Below are 19,768 nucleotides of genomic sequence, written 5' to 3'. Positions count from 1 at the left end.
AGGCCATCTTCTTGTAAGGACACCATTTGTATTGGATTTGTGGTCCACCCTACTCCAGTATGACCTCATCTTAATGAGCTAATTACCTCTGCAATGACCCTATTTCCAAAGAAGTTTACATTCTGAGGTACTGGGGGTTAGGGCTTTAACATATCTATTTGCGGGGGGGGGGGGATACAATTCAACCCATAACAACAACCATCTCGCCTTACCCAAACCTGGATGATCTCAGCTGAGCAACTGAGCGCTGAGAACCGAAAATCAGATAGACCTCAGTTCAAATTAGGTGTGTCCTTGGCAAAGTTACATACATTTTTTTTAATCTGTAAAGTGAGGCAATTAACAGCACCTGCCACGGAGAGTTGTTGCTATCTTTAAATAAGATGCATAGAACCTTGAGCACTACACCTGGCACACGGTAATTCTTCAATCCCACTACTAGGAGTGGGTACATTATGCCCAAGGTCTCCAGGAGGAAGCGTCACTACTGAAATGGCTCCAATACCCTGTGTAGACGACACACACAGGCCTCATATTCCAGCCCTTCCTGCAGTTTCCTCTGCTCTCTTTTGGAATGCAGCAAATGACACTCACCCACACATAACACAGAGTCAGAATAATCACTCTGATTTAAAAGTTAGAAGTTTCACTAGCTTGGCATTATCCTTGGAGATTTAGCAGCCCAGACTAAGTCGACTTTGCATCTCATCATTGTCACATCTGGCTTCTGAGCACCTCACCGTGTGACACAGGAACTGGCTGCAGCATGAAGGCATCACTGGAGCAACTGCGAGGCAAGTGAAGTGAAAAAAAGTGGCTTCAGATATGCCTGCTGCAGAAGCCAGCTGGTGAGCATTAACCCACCTCTTTAAGCACAATTCTGCATCCCAGAATCTTCAGCTGACAGAAATGATAATCATTTGGTTCATTGATTCTGGGATTAATCACTGAAGTTAATCTTGGCATGTATTGATTCCATTTCCGCTGGCTATAACTAAAGTCTTCAAATTACTTATTCCAACTCTGACAGCAATGGCTTCCCAAAACAAAGGAAGTCAAAGATGAGCTAGTACACCTGACAGCTCTGCACAGAACCTAGTGACAGCGCTGACTACTCCATCCCTCAGCAAGAGGAGCCCCTAATAGGGAAGGATCAAGCATCTGTTCTTGCTATTAGACACTGGCATTTTATAAAGTTGATCCATCAGTGTCTAGAAGAATTGAAGAATTTTACCTCAAAGAATCTGAACTCAAATTTGACTGCAAAGGCACGCAAGCCATGTAGGCAACCTACTAAAATAAGTCCATTTCACCAACCTGACTTCTATCATGAAACACCAGCATCTATTACCCTGAAGCCCTCCAGAGTATCATGGCTCTGACCATTAGCCAATACAGGCTTCATTGCAAATGTTCAGTTTGCAAAATGACAACACACTGTACTCACCCTTTCCTTAAACTGTCATGTGAACTTCTGGTCTGATGGAAGCAATGGACTGTCAATTATTAAGCATTCTTTTGCATGGCCTTCTGACAGAGATGCAAGGAGACTTCCACCCTGGTGCTAGGGCTGACTAGGGGTTCCAAATAACCCTTCCACTACAGTACAACTAAAGCCTAGAAAAGATACAGTATTTGTGGCATTCCTGGTTTCACAAAAGGTAAAGAAAGTCTCAAACCTAGTAAGAATAAACAAGGGCCAGAGTGATAAAAATGACGGGGGTCAAAGTGGATAATTCTTTGCTGTAAAGGGCTGTCCTTTGTGTTGATTTTTACCATCTCTGTCCTCTAGCCATAAATGCAAGTAGCAAATACCCCACCCCATTTTAGCACAGAAAATGTTTCCAGACATTGCAAAATATCCTCTGGGGGGTGGGGAGGGGTGTGTGAAGGGGAATTACCTCCAGTTGAGAATCACTATTTAACTTTATACTTTTTTAAAGTTAAACATATATGGTAAAATTTCAAGGATAAATACCAAGTACCCAAATACACTGTATAAATTCCAAACAAATTGAGAGAAAACAATCAAGTAAGAAACATTTTTTAAACTCAAAATAAAGAAAAACAGTAGGGCTTCCCTGGTGGCGCAGTGGTTGAGAGTCCGCCTGCTGATGCAGGGGACACGGGTTCGTGCCCCGGTCCAGGAAGATCCCAAATGCCGCGGAGCGGCTGGCCCGTGAGACATGGCCGCTGAGCCTGCGCGTCCGGAGCCTGTGCTCCGCAACGGGAGAGGCCACAGCGGTGAGAGGCCCGCATACTGCAAAAAAAAAAAAAAAAAAAAAAAAAAGAAAGCACGTATAAAAATTGGACAAATATACAACTTTAAAAATGATGACAGAAAACAAGTCCAAATATGCCCCTTATAATATAGAGTTCCACTTCCACAAAGATTGCATGAGGAGCTCTTTTCTGCAGTAAAACAGCCATAACTGGTGAAGCTTATTTGAAAAAAGAGTAAAAGGAAACATTCAAAGTCTCTGAAAAGTATTTTAAGAGCATACAGCAAATAAGAAATACTTATTTGATAAAATCTACTAAACCTCGGTGAAAACAGTGAGAGTCTGCGGCACTTTCGCCATCAGATGCTTCGTCCTTCCCCCTCGCCCCCAACTCAGAAGACGGAGTCAGGGAATTGGAGAGCAAGTTAAATGACACCTGGGGATGCAATCAGCCAAGTCCAAAATGTTAGAAATATATAGGACAAATGGCATTATTTCTCCAACTTACACATGGAAAGTAAAAAAAGAGGAAGACTACTGCCTAATTTCCCTGCCTGATACATATCATTTCAAGGAATTTGAATCCATTCTCAACTAACAGGATAGAGTCTCCAACTTTGGCTAAGCCCATGCCCCCAGTCCTTTCCTCTGGTCCCTGTGGGTGGTTCACAAATGATCATGTAATCCAAGGATCCTAAACAAACAGAGCCAAAAAATGTGGGTACTTCTGCTGGGAAGTATGTCAATGGCACACTCTGTTCACCTGGATACTTCATTATGCACATGTAAGATTTGGAATTGCTGCAGAATTTTGACCCATAATAGAGACAGATCTGAGGAATAAGCTAATAAGTATAGAAACAACAACAGAGCTGAGAGCATCACAAAAGAAAGGAGCTGGAACCTTGAATAAACCGCCTTGAAATTCTTCAGTATACCTCTTTTCAGTTATGCTAGCTAATACATTCCCTTTATTTCACAAGCTGGTTTGACAAGAGAGGCCCAATACATTGCTGAAATCTGGCCACTGGAATTTGAACATAGGTAGTCTCTGAAAGCAGAGAGACTGTTCTCGAAACTGCTAGGCAATACCGCCTTTCCAAGGAATAGCTCAAGTATGCCATTTATCAGATACTTGCTTTCCTAACTAGTCGTTCATTAATTTTAAGGAGGAAGAGAAGAACACGCATTCAAAGGCATGAAAAATATAGCTAAGTAATCAGACGTTAGAGTCTTTGTTTTATTTGTTTTTAATTAAGGCATGTGTTTGATAACTTTTACGTCCTTGGTACTCTTATGATTATGTTCAGTTACTGTATCCATTTTTTCTGGTAGTTTTGTTTGTTTTGTTTTATTTTTTTAACATCTTTATTGGAGCATAATTGCTTTACAATGGTGTGTGAGTTTTTTCATTGCTGTTTTCAGATTAATTCAACTGTGCAGGGCAGTTAATGTGGATGGCTTTCCTACAGTGAGGAAGTCAATAATATTCAAAGTGCTCATGGCTCAAAGGCAAATATGACTGGGCTCTTCCCTAAAGGAACACATGGTCTAAAAGAGGACAGAGACACCACCACATCCAAAAAAATTCCTCAAACTGTATCCTTTCATGAAAGAGTTACACACAGGGGAGAGGAGGCAGGGATCCTGACAAGTGTGCATCACTCAAGCCTCATAGTTCATGCCCATATTTTCCCACAAATTGGACCGTCAGCTGATCCCAACAAAAGGCACTAGGATAAAAATATAACACATATTACACGTCACTTTTTCATTCAGAAGAGAGTAGCCTGCACTATTCACATTAGACACAATCTAATTAAGCAAAATAAACTTCTGCATTTAAAGAAGGCAGGAAAAAGGAGAGGCAAAGGTATAAAAATTTGGCATTAATTTCCAAGTTTTCTTTGGTATCAATATCCTCTCTGACCATTTGGACTAAATTTTTGTGCTTTGCCCTAAACCTTGCTATAGTTTCAGCTTCTGAGTCTTAGTTTTGGCTTTTAGTCCCCTGAGATAAGAAGAAATGTATTTCTTATATTTTTATTCAATCTAGTAATAATGCTAAATTTCACCCCATTTTCTGAAAAAGAAGGGCCCAAGTGAATAGCTATCCCCACTCCTCTATGTTTGTCTATTCTTGAAATTCCTCAATCATCACATAATAATCTGTTTTGCAGAGATTGATCAATTGATTCACTGGTTAACATTTTCTAATAATTCAATTTTATAGTGTCTTATTCTTTGTTTCCTCTCTCTAATATATTCTAAATTATTTCTCAAACATTTGAAAGCTACAATAGATATTAATTTTACATCACAACCCTATATAAACGCACACACACAGAGACAAAATCAAAGTGTCATAGAACATTTTCTCTTACTGCTTCTGATGTGTGCTGTCTTATTCAATGTTTTTAAATTCTGGTTGCAAGAAAACCAAACTGATTTATCTACCCATGATGTTTTGATAACAGAGCTTTAAATAATCTAATGAACTACATAACTGTAGATTATTTCCAAGATTTTAGTTTTCAATTTCAACTTTGTCATTACTCTTCTCTAATTCCTTCTATTATCACCAAGGTGGTATGCAGGGAATTCCTCAAATAGTATCTAAAATATCTATCAAATAAAAAGATGAGGTTGTAGTACTGACTGTTCCCTACACTGAAATATTTGGATATACTCTCTCTGTATATATAAAATAGTTGATTCTAATAATTTTCTACAATGTTTCTACTGATTTCCAGTTACATGTTACTCCCAGTTGTCAACAATAAGAATTTGCTGTCCCTTGCTATTTAATCATTTTACATTGTTAGTCTTCTGCATGCTTTTCCCCAATGTCCACATGTCATTAGTGACATGGGCAAGGAACCCAGAGGGTGATTTTCATTTTAATAATCATTGCCTACACTTGCAAAGCATTGCTGTCATAAATTTAACTTACAAATATTTCAGAAACTCTCCAATCCACAAAGTGGCTGCCCTTTTCTTTTTAATTTCATCGAGCTAGATGTATATATAGTACATAAATCTGACAAAGTGCACAGAATGAAATATGCATTAGAAACCCAAGGAGTGTGCCAAACTTTGGTTTTCAGCCATATGGTCCAAGAACTCTAACTTCTTTAACATTCTAATCTTCATGTAAATTCTAATATTCTATCCAAAGAAATACACCAGTCTATTTCTAAATTAAGTTTAAAAATAAATCAAAAGCTGTCTCTTGATTCCTAGTCCTGCAGAGTAAACAACAGTCAAGCCGACTTGCAGGTGATTGGCTAATCAATGGTTCAAAACGTTCTTATAACCACTAAGAGTCTAATAGATCCCAAGACTCTGGTCCCTAGAGGAGGTCAGGGATCAGGTAGTATCCAAAAGCAGGTTGAGATGGGACCCCTGCCCCATCCAGAACACATTCCTGGAGGAATTGCTTTTCTGTTCTCAATAACATCTTTCTAAAATTTTACTTTTTCCTTCCAGCCCCAACTATCTTTTATCAATAACTCTCAGCAAATGATCTAGTCTTAGATCTTAGCACCAGTGCTTCTAATGGCAGCTAACATGTATTGAAGGCTTACTATGGCTAGGCTCAATTTTAATTAACTTACATGTATTAATTAACTGAATACTCCTGACAACACTAGGAGGTAGAAACTCTTAGTATCTTCCTTTTATTGTTCTTTTGTTTTGTTTTGAACTTCTTTATTTTATATTGGAATATAGTTGATTAACAATGTTGTGATAGTTTCAGGTGTACAGCAAAGTGATTCAGTTATACATATACATGTATCTATTATTTTTAAAATTATTTTGTCATTTAGGTTGTTACATAATATTGAGCAGAATTTCCTGTGTTATATAGTTGGTAGCCTGTTGGTAATCCATTTTAAATATAGCATTGTGTACATGTCAATCCCAAACTCCCTAACTATCCCTTCTCCCCACCCTTCCCCCCGGTAACCATAAGTTCATTCTCTAAGGCTGTGAGTCTATTTCTGTTTTGTGAGTTCATTTGTATCATTTCTTTTTAGATTCTGGTTATAAGCGATATCATACAACATCTCTCTTTCTCTGTCTGACTTACTTCACTCGGTATGACAATCTCTAAAAATGAGGAAACTAAAACACCTTAAGGTTAAGCTAATTACCCAAGATCATATAACCACTATGTGGAAGAACAGAGATGTAAGTCAGAAAATGTGTCTCCAAAGGTAGCATTCTGGACAATGACATTAACATAAATTCTCCAGTCAAGAGCTTGCTCAATCTTTATCCTATTTATATCTACATATATCTAAACTGTACCAATTATTACATCCCACCTATACCTAGCTAAGATCACCCTTCAACTTCTGTTCTAGAATTGGCCCCCTCCTACAGCCTCTTGTCCTCCTTTCTAACCATTCCCAACACTTTCTTAACAGCTCTTCAGTGTAAAAGGTAAAGCTATCATTTTGTTAAGATGGTATATTGCATTGATTGATTTGGGTATGTTGAACCATTCTAGCATCCCAGGGATAAATCTTACCTGATTATGGTGTATGATCCTTTTAGTGCGTTGTATAATTTGGTTTGCTAGTATTTTATTAAATATATTTGCACCTATGTTCATCAAGGATTTTGGCCTGTAGTTTTCTTGTGTTTCTTTCTCTGGTTTTGGTATCAATGTGACCACATTAGAAAGAAAAATAAGACATGATCATCTTAATAGACATGGAAAAAGCATTTGACAAAGTTCAACATCCACTCTTGACTAAAATTCCCAACAAAATAAGTATTGAAGGAACTTACCTCAACACAATAAAGGCCATATATAAAAAGCCCACAGCTAATATCATAATCAAGGTGACAAAGCTGAAAGCTTTTTTCCTAAGATACAGTACAAGGAAAAGATGCCCACTGTCACCACTTCTATTCAATACAGTACTGGAAATCCTAGCCAGAGTGGTTAGACAAGAAAAATAAATAAAAGGAATCCAAATCAAAAAGAAAAAAAATTAAAATCATGTCTGTTTGCAGATGACATAATCATATATTTAGAAAACTCTAAAGACTCAACAACAACAACAAAACCTGTTAGAACTAATAACCAAATTCAGTAAAGTTACAGGATGCAAAATTAACATACCCAAAACAATTGCATTTTTATTCACAGACAACAAACTATCTGAAATGGAAATTGAGAAAACAATCCTTTTCACAATAGCAACAAAATAATAAAATATTTAGGAATGAACTTAACCAAAAAGATGAAAGACTTGTACACTTTTAAAATTATAAAACACTGAAAAAGGAACTAAAAGAGACACAAATAAATGGAAAGATATCCAGTGCTCATGGATTGGAAGACTTAACATTGTTAAAATCCCAATACTACAAAGCTATCCATAGATTCAATGCAATCCCTCCCAAAATCCCAATGGTATTCTTTACAGAAATAGAAAAAAAATCCTAAAATTTTTATGAAATTCATAAAGATACCAAATAACCAAAACAATCTTGAGGAAGAATAAAGCTGGAGGCATCACCTTTTTATATTTCAAAACATACTACAAGGCAACAGTAATCAAAATAGTATGGTACTGGCATAAAATCAGACATATATACCAAAGAAATAGAATAGAGAGCCCAGAAATAAATCCACACATCTATGATAAAATGATATTTGATCAGGGTGCCAAGAACACACAATGGGGAAAGGATAGTCTCTTCAATAAATGATGCTGGGGAAACTAGATCTCCAAATGCGGAAGAATGAAACTGGACCCTTATCTCATCCCATACACAAAAAACAACTCAAAGTGAATTGAAGACAAGTATAAAAGTGGAAAGTATAAAACAACTAGAGGAAAGCATAGAGAAAAAGCTTATTAGCATTGGTCTGTGCAATGATTTCTAGGATATGACCCCCAAAATACAGGTAATGATAGCAAAAATAGACAAGTGGGATTGAATCAAACTGAAAAGCTTCTGCACAGCAAACAAAGCAACGTACAGAATAGGAGGAAATATTTGCAAACCATCTATCTGATAAGGGGTTAAAATATGTAAGGGACTCAAACAACTAATAGCAATATATATATATATAATAGCAATATATATATATAAAATAGCTATATATATATATATATATATATATATATATCTCCATTAAAAATGGGAAAAGGATCTGAATAGTTATTTATCAAAAGAAGACATGAAAACAGCCAACAGCTATATGAAACAACATCACTAACCACCAGGGAAATGCAAATCAAAACCACAATGAGACATCATTTCATACATGTCAGAATCGCTATTATCTAAAAGAGAAGAGATAACCAGTGTTGATGAGGATGTAGAGAAAAGGGAACCCCTTTACGTTATTTGTGGGAATGTAAATTGGTATAACCATTATGGAAAACAGTATGAAGTTTCCTCAAAAATTAAAAATGGAACTCCCACTTCTGGGTATGACACACACACACACACAGACACACAGACACACATACACACACAGACACACACACACACACACATGAAAATTATTCACCCTTAAAACAGAAGGAAATCTTGCCATTTGTGACAACATGGAAGGACCTTGAGGATATTACGCTAAATAAAATAAGACAGACACAGAAAGACAAATATTGCATAATCTCACTTATATGTGGGATCTAAAGAAGTCAAACTTATAAAATCAGAGAGTAGAACGGTAGTTGCCAGAGGCTGGGGCAAGGAGGAAATGGGGAAGGAGGAAACGTTGGCCAAAAGGTAAGAAGTTTTAGTTACGTAGGATGAATAAGTTCTGGAGATCTAATACACAGGATGGAGACTATAGCTAATAATACTGTATTGCATACTGGAACTTTGATAACAGTGTTGATCTTAAGTGTTCTCGCCACACTAATAAATAATTGTAACTATGTGAAGTGAGGGATATGTTAATAAACTTGACTGTGTTAATCACTGCACTACATATACATGTATCAAAACATCACATTGTACATCTGAAATACATACATTTTTTATCTGTCACCTGAACCTCAAAAAGCTTGAGGAGAAAAAAATTACCTTCTACCCTACCTAATTCTGAACTTAGAGATGCATCCTTCTACCCTTCAAAACTGAACTTCTTGGGGAAGCAGTCTATTCCTCAGTCCTCATGCTTACATTTATTTGTCTCAAGTTTACTCCTAAATTTACTGAAGCCAATCTTAAAAAGGCATAAAGATCTCTTCCTTTCAAACCCAGTGTTCATTGTCCTGTTCTGAATTTTTAATACAGTATGCAGAGTCAGGCACAGTTGAATGCTCCCTCCTAAGAGTAACTCCTTTCATTTCCATGATTCTCTCTGGTTATTCCCTTTCTATTTATCAAAGAGTTCATTATTAACAGACTCCTCCTGCCATTTCACTCTGCTCATTCTTAATATGTGTGGCCTCAATGGCCTATACTCAGCCTCTTGTCTTTTCCACGTGAATAATGACCCATAGTCTCAACTGCCATTTTCAAGCTGCTAACTCCAAAAATATGAATTTCCAGCCCTGGTCATCTACCTCTGAAACAAACCCATGTGCATATTTTTCAAGAAATTTGAATCTCAAAGCTAAAAGCAAATTCTCCCCCAGTGGCTGTTTCTCCTGGATTCTCCATTCGGCTAATGAAACCATCATGAATCACCATCCATCTTAAGTCAGTAACCTCAGAGTTCTCCCACTTCCTTCTCTCTCTTACTCTCTGTTCCCCTTTTCTAGACAGGCTTCTTCTAACCTGTCTCTTGAATCAGCCTCCTTATTGCCAAGAAACCATCAAGTGAAGTAAGTGATGGAGCCAGGAACAGACACTAAGTTTCCAACTCCTACTCTTAACACCCTTTGCACAACTCTACATTCTAGCAATAGAGGTCCTTACCATGTGCCAAGCACCAGGCTGACCACTTTATACACTTTATCCAGTTGAAGCCTACAAACTGTTATTATAAAACAGAAAATTGAAGATAAGAGAAGTTAAACAAGTTGCCCCCAAATCACACGGAACTCGAATTTCAACCTGGGGCTTATCTGACACCAAAACCATTCTCTTGGTCACTGAATGATACTACCTCCCATGTGCTGAAGTTTTCACTGTCTACCTAAACTATTGAAACAGCACCTCAAGTGGCCTCCCAAATGCCAGGCCCTGCTCCATCTCATCCCTAAATCCATTCTTCATAGTGCCCTAAGATTTCATAAAATAAATAAATAATAAAACATAGCTAACTATGCCCTCCAAAAAACGATTGGTTCCCCCTGCCTTTAAGAATAAAATCAAAACACAGCCACTTGTATCTTTTCAACATCATCTCCCCATCTTCCATTCCCACCCTCTCGCATTCCAAGTTCTAGTTCTAATGAAATACATTCCATTATTTGTACCAAGTACATATATGTTCCTCTTATGTGTTATTCCCTTTCCTGGGAAATGCCCAGCATCAAACCTTTACCCTCATTTTATTTGTTTTATTCATCCATCCTTCAAAATCCAATTAAAAGTGTCACTGTATCACCAGGTCCAAGTCATACCTCCAAGACAAATTAAACTGTCCCCTCCTGGACACCTGGCTTCATTTGTACATGTCTGTGCTGATTCATGTATTACACCTTACTTACTGCAATTAGTTTATACATCCATCTCCCTCACTAGTTTTCTGACCGTGGCCCCTAATTCACAGAGCCTCAATATTTTAAAAGTTAAAGAATAAATAAATGGAGTGGCCCCATTTGAAGGAATTAAAATGTCAAGGGTCAGAATGTTAAGCATGCAAGAATGATTGCCATTTATCCTAAATTTACAGAAAACAGTGAGAGAGAGACTGAGATGCCTCAGGTAGCCTAGCACAACACTACCTCACCTCTGCAGAGTGAATATCTGGGTTTCCAGATTCTGCAGGGAGGACAGTAAAAAAGGCAATGGACTAAAATTCAGAAGAATTAGGAATCTAGTTCACAGAACATTACTGATAATTTTTGTCTCCTTAAGAGTCACTTAGTCCACCATCCTGTGTTTTTTTTTTTTCTTTTGTAATGTGGAGCTTTAGAGCCTACCCCAGGTACATGAAGGGTCTAGGGGTAAATAGTAGGGGTGGGCAATGATGCTACGGCCTCAAGTCATTTTTACATGGCCCTCAGATAGCTACCAGGAGGAACAGCCTAGAGCTTCTCACCACTGACACACAAAGTGAGCAGAGAAAGGTAAATGACTGTTGGATCAACACTACAAAGGAGGAAGTCACCCACCCCGCCTGGGCCCTCCTCCCAGGGCCGAGTTCCCCAGTCAGGGATGCCTCCTCATCTCAAAATTGTGTTCTCTTTGCAAACCATGGCCCAGAGAGAAACTTCTTTCTCAAACTATGCTAGAGGGAGGATGCAAGTTACCCCTAGCTTGAGCCCTGGACTGTATTTGGCCAAAAGTTATTTGAATAAAAGAAAGCCAGTTGGTTAACATCCGTAATTTAGTTACAGTGGCACTTTCGACAGAAATTTAAGTCCCCACTGACTTGCTTTACTGATATTACACTTTGGGTGTCCATGGGGGTCTTGGGAATGGGGTGGGTTTTGCAACTCTCTCTAAGCTTTGGGCTATTTTTCAGAATAAGTACTTTGTTTTCTTTCTTAAATTTCTAATTCATTTTTCTGTTCTGTGTAACAGTTACAGCTGGGAACAACATATCAGAGTGTGTCCTTGCAGTTCTGCCTGGGGGTGGGGGCGTGCTGTGTGGGATCGCTGACCCCCAACCTCTGTTTCATCCAGCCCAGCCCCCAGCCTGTCAGCCTCGCAGTAAGGCAGTCTGGTCGCCTCCTTCGGCTTCAGAATAGCTCCTTCCTGCTATTTTCTCTCCTATTTACCTCCCAGACTTCTTTTCTCACTTCTTATTCCTTACTCTCCATCTCTCTTACCCTGTATTTGCCTTTAATGGGCGAATATTGGAAATGATTCTGCGCTCATCCAAACTGCCACGATGGGGCGCGCTACACCTCCGCGGTCCGGGCTCTGCGGCTCTGGGCGCCCTAAACCCACCGTGCTCCCTGAGGCTCTAAGCACTTTCCCGATTTTCAGTTCCCTAGATTTCGTTCTCTCTCCGCCCCAAGAGCCTACTCTGCTGCTTCGCTAAGCCTCACCAGTATTCTGTCCCCCAGTCCCCCACCGAGAACCCCTTGTTTTCGGCTTCATGGAGCACCCGCCCTGCAGGACCCACGTCCCCTACTCTCTACTCTCCAGCCTCTGATTCCAGCTTTCCCGTCCCTACCACCACCTGCGCTAACTCGCCAAGACGATGTCCTTGACTGCCGTTAAAACCCACTTCGGTGGGCTCTGTTCTGTGGCGCTGAGACCCCGCCCCACATCCCTGTTCTTTGGGGGTCGCTCGACCTAAAAGCCGGGGCCTCTCCTCCCAGGGGAGGTGGCCGAGGACCACCCATGACACACCTTTATCGACTGACTTTCCCTCTCTGCGCTGAACCCCCTCTACAGCCATGTGTCGCGGCCCACCCGTGGCTCCGACCTCGGCATCCGGGCCCCTCCGAGACCTCCGCATGCGCCCCTCTGCGCCTCGGGGCCTCTGGGGACCCTCCATCCCGCATGCTCCAGTCAGCCCGCCACGGTCTGCCGGACACCCCTCCGATCCCTCCTGACTTCCTAGCTGGCCCGGGCCCTAGTAACGGACGCCCTCCCACTCCGGCGGCAGCAGAAACCCGGCCGGAGGCGTCTTTTCCGGCTGAGGGCTGCGGGGAGCCCTGAGGAGAGAGTTCCAGGTCCCAACCCCTGCCGTCCTCTCTCTCTGACCGCCGCCCCGACTCTCACTCTGTGGTCCCATCTCGCGCACCCTTTGATGCTGCACCCAACTCCCTGCTGATCGGTGATGCTGCAAGAACCCCGCTTCCCCCTGCTTCTCACACTCAGTCTTTCCGCCCAAAACCCGCCCAGGACGCTCTAACATGCTCCTCCCTGGAGCCCCAGCCCCCGTCGGCGTCCGAGGGTTCCAGCCTCTTCCCCTATAGGGATGGAACTGCGCTTTGCACCCTTCCGATTGTAATGCAAATAATCTCGTTTATAGATAGGACCCAAAATTGTGTTGGGACAAAACTTCTCCCCTAAATCATTTGTAAATACACCGGTTTTGCAACCATTTGCAAATTCGTTTCAGTGTTCTTAATCTATAAACAGCTCTTCTTTTTGACTTATTTAAAGATTTTGTAATATCTTCTTGGTTCCCTCGCTTCATAATGAGTTAAATAAAATATTGCACATGTTCACTTTATGCCTCTAATCACGATTTTACCTGTTTTAAATACACTGTTTAACAAAACCTATAAGCCCATTACTATTATTTTTTCCTTTCAACGGAAGATAAAACAGAAATTATTTCAGTCTGAGAGGAAACCTTAGTTGGCCGACCCTAACGGAGACTTTCCCCATGTGCTTCTGCACAAGACCAAGCCTTGCCCTCTTAGCACAGCTGCGTGCAAAGGAAGCGCCAGTGATGCCCAGGTGCCTTGCTGCCCTGGCTGCTGTGCGAAGGCCAGCGCTTGCACAGGTACTCTGTGCCCCACCCAACCGCGCAGAGGCTTCCGCATAACCTGAACCTCAACCTAACTTTCCCCAAGGCAGTCTTGCATCCTGGGTTGCTAGAAGAAGCCTGCTCTCATTCAACTGGGCGGTTTCAGCCCCAATCCGCCCACCTCCTGCCATCAAAAGACTGTGTGGATCTGGGCCCCCAGCAGAGGGCGCCCGAGACCTCTGCTATGAGAGGCCGCAAACCAGCTGCAAAGCACCTTCTCCGCCTTTCGCGGTTTATGGTTCTAGAGCCGCCCCTTTTCAGCTGCTGTGGCACCCACTCCACCTCCTGCTCACTGACTCCTGTGTTCCAGACCAGCACCCCGACCCAGACATTACATCCCGTGCTGTCTCCTTAAACCCCATCGCATTCTCTCCAATCCACTCCTGCCTCCGGTTTGAAACCCAGGTCTGACTCCTGTTCCTGTGCTCTTTTCTACTTTCTGACGTCTAAAAGCTGGGGACTGTTAGGGTTTGGTGAGTGGACCCTCTAAGATAGTAAATGATAATGATAATAGTAATAGAAGAGCAGAGCTTCACCCTGTCCTGGAGGGTGCAATTGGATAAGATCAGACAATCCCAATTTTATGACTTTTACCAGCATCCAAAAATGTTGTGCCTGTCTCACACCAGTGGGTAGAAGTGGGCATTTCTCCTCAATATTAAAAGAAGTAGTGAATACAGTATTTTTGAAAATATGAAGAATTTATTCAGGAGTTATTCATATTTGGAAATATATTCTTATAAAACGGATTCTCTCTTCTCCCCACCCTTAGTCTTCAGCTGCCAACAGTAATAGAAACAAAGCCAACTCTCCTTTAAATACTTTAATATAGAGGGAAAAAAAGCAAGCCAATTAAATAAATAGGTAAAAAAACAAGTACATTTGACATATTCGATTTTAGCAAATTGACTGGGTGAATTGCTTTTGCCGGCCACAGGAAGGTGCTGAGCAAGAGTTGGCTCTGAGCTAAATTGAAGGGAGTGCTGTGTATGTGTATTCTAAGGGCTATGGAGGTTCAAAGTTTGGTGGTTTCTCATTTTGAGTTCTTACATCTACATGCCTCATTGATTTGGGGGCTGTGGAGCAGGTTGCATTATTTTGCTATGAAACAAAAGAATCACAACATCTTAAATTTTGGAGGCTCTCTAAGAAGCAGTGAGTTTAGCTGCACATCCTGGTGAGAGCCTTATCGCAAAGTCTCCTCCAGTGGTCATCTGGTCATCCAAACTCTGAGGACCCAGGGTCAGGGAGTTCTCTCTCTGGACACCGACAGTCTCAGATGTAAAGAATACGTGGCTAAGCCTATATCCATGTCAGACTCTGGGCTAAGCGTGGACTATAATTCTTAGAAAACCATTTCTGGTAAATCAATAAAACCAATAGTAAATGTAGAACAAAGATTTACTATTAGATCAAAAGACATAGATATGTGAGAGGAAGTTAAAGGCCTGAGGAGACAAGTCAATAAAACCATCCCCTTCCTCCTTAGCCTGGTCCCTCCTTTGGATAACAAGGACGTTATTATCTTCAGCACTGTCCCAGACATGGCCAGAATCCCATCCAAACAGTGAACAATGTCATTGTAATTAATCTGAATTAAAAGCCTTTGGCCTGCTGTGCCTTACTTGGGTAATTAAAGAAATAGAAGATAATTTGCATGAGCTCAGACCGGCACTGCAGTCAATCCCAGTCACAGCAACTCCCTGGCAGCTGTCATATCTGTTTACTTCCAGCTTGACCCTGTCACATCTCTGAGAATCACTTTCCTCATCCTAAAACAGATGGGTCAGACTAGACCAGGAATTACTCACTTTTCTGTGAAGGGCCAGATATTAATTTTTCTTTTTTTTTTGGCTGCACCATGCAACTTGCAGGATCTTAGTTCCCCAACCAGGGATTGAACCTGGGAACCTCCTCCAATGGAAGTGCAGGGTCCTAACCATTGGACTGCCAGGGAATTCCCAGATATTAATATTTTAGACTCTGTGGGCCATACAGTCCCTGTTGCAATTCTGCCTTGATAGCATTAAACAGCAGCCACAATAATACAGAAGTGAGGGAGGCTGTGTTTGATGGCTATAGTTTGCCCAGGCCTGGACTAGATAATCTCTTAGCTTTTATATCCCAGAGTTCAAATTAACAGAGGCCAGCAGACCTTGGTGGTCTCCAGTTCTGAGAGCCTATGTTGACTCCCCCACTTCCTGCTCTGACAGCCTGTCTGGACCCAGCATCTCACAGAGACTCACAGCTACTCCTCTCCCACTATGTCTCCTGCCCAACCAGAGGCAGGAGCACTGATACTCATCCAATGCCACACATGTATACCTGATCCCATCAGGAAATAAAACTGGTAGCCACACACTCTGGTCACCCTGGAATCAGCTCTACCCTGAAAGCTGGTCCCTCTTGCTCCTACACGCACCCAGGGCTGCTGGGACCATTTGCATCTGGGTCCCTCTGCTTGGAATAGTCCCCCTATACTCCCAGACTCAGCTCCAATAGCCAAACCGGACCATCTCTCAATACCACAGTTGTTCTATCTCCCTCCCCTGACCTGTCCCAGAAAGTGCTTGTTCTAGATCTTAGATTCTTATTCTCCTTCCCCTATCCACATGAAAACAGACCCCCCTGCCAGGGTGCCTGTGGGGCTGTGGCTTGAATCCCAGGCCACAGGCCTTGGAAGGCAGAAAAGGAGGATGGGCAGTCAGTCCAGTTCTAATGGACAAGTGCTGGTAAGGTGGGGGAAGGTCACTAGACCTTGCCCAGCCAAGTCTTAAGATGTGTCAACTATCAGGACAGAGATTCAGATACATGAAACAAGGTAAGGATTTTGGCTCTAGACCCGGAGAGAAAGAGGAGTTCTTTGCACAAGGCAAAAGACCGCTTATTAGAATTATTTTGCACAAGGTCAGAATCGGACTAAGAGACAAGCTGACATACTCCTGATAAGCTGCCCCATTTTAACCCCTACATGGAGAATGTCAGTGAAGCTGAATGGCACAGAAATTAAAATCAGGTATTGAAATCAAAAGATTCCTTAGCATGGGTATATGGCGCCCTCTAATGTTTGCTTCTGAGAAGTGCAGGCTTCTGTCTGAACTGGGTTATTTTTTCAGATCTTTTACATTCATTCCCTCCTCCTTTGATTTTTTGTTTTTAATTTAAACTGTCTGATTCATTCCCAGTGGAAATTGTGAAGAAGGAAAAAATTTGTAACAGTGCATCTAAATACCACATCAGTCTGAAATCTATATATTATCTCACTGTATTTTCAAAATGTCTATCTGAAGAGAAGGAGGCCATGAATGTATTGACTCCATAAGACACAGTGGAGGCAAAGGGCCTTGACTGAGGTCACAAAGCTAATCTGTGACAGAGGAGCCAGGACAACACCCAGGGCTCCTGGCTGCACCAGGCCTCATACACTTCACTGGTTAGTTCTCAAGACTTTTCAGGTTGACCACAAACATCCACAGTTCCCGTCTCTTCTGGGGTCAGGACATCACCAAAGCATCCAAGAGCCAGTGGTTTCACAGAGTGTGGAGCTTTCACAGAGTGTGTAGAAAACCAGTGTTAAGAAGCAAAGCCAAGCCAGAGCTGTAGCCAGGCAGGTGGATTTCTGCATCCTTGCCTACCTGCCTCTCCTACCTGTGCTGGGTAGCTGGGTAGCAGTGCTCTCCACAGGCAGGGAGAGAGTGGGGCCAGCATTTGTGTTCTGTGAGACTGAGGGGCCAGGAGTCCGGAGCAGGGACCCCACCACTGAAAGTGGAGGAGACTGCAGTCTGTTGGACCTCATCCTCAGGCCCCCTAACCATGCTCCCTGTGTTCCAGCCACCCTCTGCTTATCAGCCTCAGGTGCATGTGTATGTCCATATTCTACACTTTTATTCACACTGTTTATGCTGCCTGGCAGTTTCCCCTGTTCCAGCCTTCAAAGTCCTACTCATCCTTCAAGGCCAAGTTCAAATGGCATCTCTTCCCTCTGCTTCTCCCTAATCATCTGTTCATTTTCCATTACCCTTTCCCATCATACACACAGCTCTGTCCTCTGCACTTCTTTACATGGCAGGCATTGCTCTATAGTTATATAGCTCTATAGTTTTTCTCCCCCATAGTCTGTGAGCCACTTGAGGGCAGAGACCATTCACTCATTTTATTTGGTGTTGATAGAAATCCACAGAGAACAATAGAAGAAAAGTGCATGAGCTTTGGACCAGGCAGATCTGGATTCAGATCTGGACCTAAGCCCCTGGGGTAGTCATTTAAACTCTCCATGGTCAAGTCTCATGTCTGTAAAATGTGATAACAACACCTTCAGGAAGGTTGTTAGGAAAACTAAGTGAAAAAATATACCCAAAGCCCTGATACACAGAAAGCATTAGCTTTAATATCGTTCAGTTCATATCATTCATTTAATATCATTCAGTTCAATCTCTTTGTTATAACAATAAAGAAATAAATCTAGAGAGGGGAAGTGACTTGCTCAAGGTCACATAGAACTTCTAGGACGTGAACCCAGGGCATCTGATTCCCAGGTCAGCACCTTTTAAACAAACTAAAGTCCTGTTCATCTCATTTACTATTCTGATTCCAATAACAAATAAAACTGATGCCAACACACTCCATGTGTGGTTACACCCTATCTTAGTCTATTTGGGCTGCTATAGCAAAATACCACAGACTGGGTGCCTTAAAAACAACAAAAGTTTATTTCTCACAGCTCTGGAGGCTGGAAGTCTAAGACCAAGGTGCCAGCATGGCCAGTTCTGGTGAAGGCCCTCTTCCTGGTTCACAAGCAGCACCTTCCTGCTGTGACCTCATACAGTGGCAGGGGTGAGGGATCTCTTAGAGCCTCTTTTCTAAGGCACTCATCCCATTCATGAGGTTCTCCACTCATAAAATAAGCATCTCCTAAAGGCCCCAGCTGCTAATATCATCACATCAGGCATTAGGAGTTCAACATACGGGGGGACACAAACATTCTGACCAGAGCAAACTCTACACTAGATCTCTGCCTATTGTCACTTTCTTCTTTCAAATAAAGTCGAGCTTTCCAAAATCAGAGACTGGCTGTCCCCAGCCCTGTCCTCTCCGTGGCATGGCCTGACACAGGAGGAGGCCCCTGGTAGGAACTGAAACACACTTGCAAAACTGGGACATAATCCGAACTTCTGCAGTTTCCTCAGCTTCAGTATCTACGCCATCATCCTCTCCTAACCAACCCTATATTCCCCATGCTCCCCAAATCCTTTCCTCATTCTTGTGGGCACTATCTGAGTTCATGCCATTCACTTCTCACCTGCACCCGTTTGATCCCCTGGAGGTGACAGTGTGGCAGCAGAGATACTAGGGGTGGATCCTTAGGACGGGGCAGGCCACAGGAGGTACTGTTGTAAGTGGCCAAGTGTTGGGCCATTTTCTAAGGCCAGGTCTGGGGGCTAATGACATGGCTCAGAAAGAAGAGCAAAGTCCATTAGGTTTAGAAGCCAAGGTGACACAGACAGAGAATAAAGCGAGTGGAAGGCAATTGGTACAGATGAGTCTAGGGAGACAGAAGTCCCCTTGGTTTTTTTTTTTTTTTTTTTTTTTTTTGCTGCTGTCCAGTTGACAAATGAGTGAACTGGCTTAAAAGTTGCACAGAAATGTCTCTGTTCTAAACATCGACAGTAAACTCCAAGCACTACACTGTCGGAAGATGTGGGCTTCCAAACAAAAAGTTCTCCACCTTCCTTTGGTCATTAGAGCAGAAATTACCCCAGGTCCAGCTTCCTTATCACTTCAGCTCCTTTCTTTTATTTCCTTTCTTTTTCCTTAAATTAATTAATTAATTAATTTATTTATTTATTTTTGGCTGTGTTGGGTCTTTGTTGCTGTGTGCAGGCTTTCTCTAGTTGCAGCGAGCGGGGGCTGCTCTTTGTTTGCAGTGCACCAGCTTCTCATTGTGGTGGCTTTTCTTTGT

Source organism: Tursiops truncatus, chromosome 14, assembly GCF_011762595.2.
Source record: "Tursiops truncatus isolate mTurTru1 chromosome 14, mTurTru1.mat.Y, whole genome shotgun sequence".
NCBI lineage: Eukaryota > Metazoa > Chordata > Mammalia > Artiodactyla > Delphinidae > Tursiops > Tursiops truncatus.
This window is presented reverse-complemented; position numbering follows the sequence as displayed.